This window comes from Pelecanus crispus, chromosome 9 (assembly GCF_030463565.1).
Source record: "Pelecanus crispus isolate bPelCri1 chromosome 9, bPelCri1.pri, whole genome shotgun sequence".
NCBI lineage: Eukaryota > Metazoa > Chordata > Aves > Pelecaniformes > Pelecanidae > Pelecanus > Pelecanus crispus.
This window is the reverse complement of record NC_134651.1, coordinates 10,338,058-10,344,057: the sequence shown is the minus strand read 5'-3', so window position 1 is coordinate 10,344,057 and position 6,000 is coordinate 10,338,058.

Sequence of the window (6,000 nt, the reverse complement as noted above, 5' to 3'; positions counted from 1 at the left end):
TCTGAGCTTGCCAAGATGAGTGAAAATTCTTAACTTTAAAACTAAGACCAGGAATAAATATTTGCAGGATTAGGGCCTCAGTTTCTCTTTGGCAGCAGACAAGAAAATCCTCCTCCGTCATCAGTCCTTTTGGATTTGAAAGCAGAAAGAAGTCAGTGTAAAAGGTTGATAAATAAAGTACTGGGGGAAGAGAGAAAAACTGACATTTGCTTTGCTCTACTCACACACCTATCAGCTCATCTTACACATTTATCTAGCTCCTTCCTTGCCAAATGTAATGCAACATTGGGCAGACTATGTTAAATAACAGCATATAATATGCTAGTTTACAAAGATACAGCATCTTTTTTTCTCCAAAGAATTAAAGAAATGCTATATAAACATCACAGCAACTGTGATAGTAAAATGTAGCCATCTCTAGAGCATTAAGGCCACCAAGTCCTTACATGGGCATCTGCAAAAGCAGGTCTGGCATCTCATCTCAAGGCCCAGAGCACAGTAAACTCCAGCACGCACTTCACATGAGCTCTGCATGGCAGAAGGACCAAGCCAGCACACTACTAGATTTGAATACTATCCTTGAAATCTGATAAATGCCGAACAAGTGCAATCATGAAGCCACTCCTCCTTCCTTAGGATACAGAAAAACACATGGGCAGATTCCTTGATGCTCTGCAGCCATATATTAATTAAGGCAAGCTAACTGCAGGACAAGTGTCAGACCTGCCCAGCCAGGTATTGAGCTTTGAGACAAGGACCAACCTTCTTCTTCTGTGTTTCTGCTGTACCCAGAACCCTGAGACCTGACAGTCACTCTAATACAGATAGTAGAGCAGAGTGACCAGCGCTTTTGCTGATGCATGTTGACCACACTGTAGCCAGGATTTGAACAAGGCCTGAAAGACTTTTGATCCCAGAGAAGGAAGAAGAGGGAGCAAGCTGGAAAAGCCACATGAGGACTTGGATGACATTCTTCTGCAAAGCCCCTGGAAATGAGGCTTGTGGGGCAGGTGGGAAGCCCACAGTTTAGCAAACTGCAGTGATCCCAATTTGGAAGGGACCTAGAACATCCTTTCCCAGATCTTCAAAGTCAACTGCAACAGTACAGCTCTGCTCTGAAGGAAGGATGTCGACACCTATGGAGGCATGATCTCATTAACCAACAGCCTAATACTGAGGAGGACAAGTCCACCCCATTAGCTGCCCTAGCAGCTTCCTGCCACACTTAGAAGGCCAGAGCTGAAGGAAGCAGGTTGGAAAAGACGTCCCCGGAGGGCATGAAGTCTGGAGCATTACTAAGGAACATGCAGTGACAATAGCTGAGGTTACAGAGGAAGAGCCTAGTCTTGTTTGCTGCATAAATCCCTATATTATCTCTTGCTACTTGACCTGCTAAAGCAGCCAGTAGCACAGGGAGCATGGCATGCCGGCCTGAGCTGGCTGCTTCCAGCCAGGAGAGGGCACACAAGTCAGTTCACTGCAAGACTGACTGCTTTGCAGCCACTTACTCTTCCCATCTTCATGGCTGTTTCTTTGCACTGTTGTCCCTTGTTAACCATCCAGACTGACTGAGTTCAAAATCATAAGGAAAAAAGCCTAACTAAAGAGACAAGCCCATATCAGCTGTGGCCAAAGCCACAAAACTAGAAAAATCTGTCAAAATATTTTAAGAGGAAGAATTTAAAAAACCCAAAAGTGTGAAAAAGTCAAGCAATATTATTTTCTCTACATAGCCAAGGAGCAAGTTGCTACCCAAGAAGTAGTGTGTATAAATAGTGTGTCAGCCATTTACTGTGAGTGCAACTCTAGCAGCTGGGCTGTTTGCATGAGATGCAAATTTGGAACCATTCAGGGAAGGAAGAATGAAAGCTTTGGCACTCGTCAAGCAAACACTAACGGGTATGGGAAAAGGGCCAGCAAAAGACAAATCACACAAAATAGTGGGTGGCCAGACTTAGGACAAGGAATAGTTGGACAAAATACCTCAAATGATCCAGCTCAAGGCAGACAGTGGACTCTTCAAAAGCTTTACTTTTCAATTCCAAAACATAAGCAAAAGACCTTACTGCAATCACTACGCTACTGGAGACACAGCAGCGTTCACAGCCCACAGACACTTACTGACATTCATCTTGCATTACACTTATCCATGCCTACTGTGTCTGGCTCTGAGTCATCGCTAGTCACAAGGACAACTCTATTAGTTGCCATGTTCAAAAGTTAGTGGAAAAATACCTATAAAGCTTTTGTCCCCAGAGATCAGTTGAAGGAGTTTGGAAAAGGTCAGGCTGCTTTACAGTTTTAATCTAAACAAATAGGTGGGGTCTGGCAACGAAATGGTGCTTAAACAGACCCTGTAGCTTACGAGTAAAGTCGGAGGGTATTTCAGGACTCTCTTCTCCTGTTACTTCTGTGAGACACCATGATTTTTATGGGCTCTGGCTTCTACCTACAGAAACCTATGGCAGAATTACACCACATCTGTTTTGTTTTTTTCTTAATGAAGTGAATCTAGGCACAGCATCAGCAGTCTCTGTGTGTTAAATCACATGCATTTTTTTCACCAAAACAAGCCAGGGCCTAATGCATTTGAAGATGAGTTCATTATTACATCTTCTGATGCCTTTTCATGCTGCTTAGGCTTGCTGCCTTGTACTATATTGGTATTTAATAATTATTCTAGCCGTCTCCAAAGCCCTTTCACCACACCTTGTGTGGCACATTACAGACAGCTTGGATTTTTCAGGTACAAATTGCTAAACAATTACTGATGAGAGAAAGGTCATAATAATAGGTTACAGAAGCCTTTGCAGCCTGCCTTTACTTCATGGCCATTTATAAAGAACCATTTCATCCCATTGTTATAATGATGAGAAGGAAGTAGTTTAAGGTAGTTATAGACAAGCAAACAAAAGGCAGGAGAGCAGTGCTGTATAACTTCTACTTTCACTTCCTGCCTACTCCATTACTTCTGGCATTATGGGAGAAATAACATGATTGGAATGACCTAAAGGTTATAACGGGTGGGTAAGGTTTACCTTGTCGAAAGCAGTGTGAGCACTGTTGGCTAAACCTTTTTGAAAGCTGAAAGTGGTGCCGTTTAACAAAAATACTAAGCTGTCATTGAAAAAAGTACATTACTTAGAAATAGTATTTCTTCATGGGCTTTCTTATCTCTATTTTCCCCCCTTAAATGTTTCTTTTTTTCTTTGGGGGGAAAAAAAAGAAAAAAGGCACAAAGATGAAATCTCTCTGAAAAGTTGAAAGAGGACAGATTTTGCACTGGTAGAAACTCCATTAACTTCATATAAATACTACTGGCTTTAAAAAGGCAAAATCAAAGTCCAAATAGTCCCATCTACAGCATTACGAAATCAGGCAAGCTTCTTTGGGTTCCTGGGAACAGTCATTTTTATCACCCCTAATTTTTGCAAGAAGTGTCTCTGCTAGCTGGCTTTCTCAGTATTTGAACTACAGGATTTGATCCCAATGAATCAAGGAATTTCAAGTCCAGTCACAATGCACAGAAACATCCAGATTACTGAATAAAAATCTGCCTTTGGGAAGAGAAGATCTAGGACAATTTGAATGACCAGGAAAAAGCGAGCTTGAGCACAGCTAACACAACAGTGTTGGAAACAAGAAGACAAGCAATATTTGGCACTTTCAACAAAAGGGTGAGACTCCCTCAGCCTTGCTTAAAAATTCCTAAAAATTATACGTTACAAAAGAACATAGTACTGATGGCAAGAGACCAGTAATACTTCCCAACATTTTTCCACCCATGTTCAAACATTAAGAGAGAGCAGCCCAGTAAGCAGGAGGCAAGTCTACCTGAAAGGTAAGTGATACATACCATAAGTACAGCCCAAGGCAAGATCTGGATCTCCATCAGGAGGTCTCATGGGCTTCCTCCCTTCAGAGAAATTTCATGTTTCACCCTGAGGGAATCACTGGGGGCAGAACCCCCAAAACAGCATCTTCCATTTATTTCCCATTGATTTTCATAACATTAGGCCTTAATTGGTCTAAGATTCACTTTCCCTTCCTGCAAAATGGAGATTAGGACACAGGTTTACCAACTGGAAGAAAATTGACCCTTGGAGCACCCCAATTGGCCCATGCCCTTCCTATATTCACATGTCCAAGCCTACCCTAGGTGCAAAGCAGACAAGGTGGCCAGCCAGGCAGATTTCTGTATTACTTATCCCAAAATATCTTAAGGCTGCATCACATATTCAACATAAATCAGACAAGACCGGCCAAGCTTTTTTATTGAAGGGTAAAGCCTCACTCTCTGCAAGCAACTGCAAGAGACATACACAGCCAGACTGCAGTCCACGTGGCTGCAATGTGCACACGGTCACACTCCACCTTGCTCTCAGCTCCAGACCACAAAGACAGAGCCAGAGTTGTGCCTCCCCAAAAAGCCTGTGAGAGGAATTTTTGCTACTTCTACAGTTCCAGCTTTAGAATGGGAAGAATTGTATTCCTTGCTTCATCAGACTGAACACAGGGCAAAAGGATTTCATCATAGACCTTTTTTATATTGGCAGGTGTAGAAGACAAGCAAGCCCTGACTTTTAGCAGATTTCTATTTATTGCTGTTCAAAATTTAATCAACTAAATTGATAGTCAACTATTAGTTTATTTTTGGTCAAAGGTTATTTAAAAAGTAAAAGCAAACAAGTCTGTAAAACAACTTAAATGCATCAAAGTTTATATCCCACATTATGTAGTAAATCCTGCTCTCCTTCAGAAATCCATCCAGCCAAACTTTTGTTCCCTTGGCCAGTTGCTGGAATAATAGCCTCTCCTTTGTTTCATCGTGACTTGATTACTATAATTATTTGCTCACTAGACTTCCAGCTACTGCTCTGATTGTGAGGAGTACAGAATACAACTGCTAGACTACATGCTGCATCTAAGTCTTTCCATCACATTACCCCTATATCCCCATATTAAGAGAGCTCCATTGCTTCCCAATACAGCGGCGGCCTGATTTTTTAGATCTTCCTACTAATTTACAAGGCTTTACATTGGAAGCCTCAGATAAATCTTTTGCTGCTCCATGTCTGAAGAGTCTTAGGGCTGTACTTGTATATGCTTTTGTCTCCCCCATAGTGTTTTAGACCCTGAACTTGTTTAGCCTTACTCACATGAGCAGGTTTACAGACTTCAATGGGACTACTTACATGAGTAAGAAGTACTCATATGAGTAGATATTTGCAGGCTCAGACCCTAAGTGACTTGGAGAGCTTTACTATTATTCACTTTTGAAAAGCACTTGCAAAGAAACAAGAGAGGACTTACCGTATTTATTCAGAGTTATTATATATTCACCATGTCTTCTTCTTAAGCTCTCTTTGTTCTTGAGTACATGTACTCTATCTACAGTAGCAATACACAATATTTCTCTCAGGGGATTTTCACATGTGAAAATAGCGAGGGTTTGTCATGTTAGACTGTTGGGGGTTTTGTGTTGGTTTGGTTTGTTTCTTCCTGTAAGAATTTGTAGATACCAACTTAAGACAAAGAAGATTTTGTTATTACTTCTATTGCAGCAGCACTAACAAGCTTGTGCCAGGGAGTAGGGCTCCACTGCATAAAAGCATGGTTCACACACCTCACAACAAGCCATTTCCTGCCCCTAAAGGGTTAAAGCTGCAATTTCTCTACAGATTAAATTGAACACTGTCATTTTCCACTTAAAACACTTGTTTCCTTCATGCATTTTCATCTGTAAGGACACTCAATTTTGTCATCAGACTTACAGCGCCCAGGTCTAGTATGGCTCATTTTTAAAGTTCGTGTTTCCCACCTATATGATACACATAACCAGGGACACATATTTTTTATATAATGAGAGATGCTCTCTTCTCTGGAAGACTTGTATTCCTTGGGAGAAAGAGGGGCAAAGGAAAAAAGCTGCATTGTTCTGTAGCCTGCCATGCTAAGAAGTTGCCCTTGCTGGGAATGCTGGATATGTCACAAGAATGT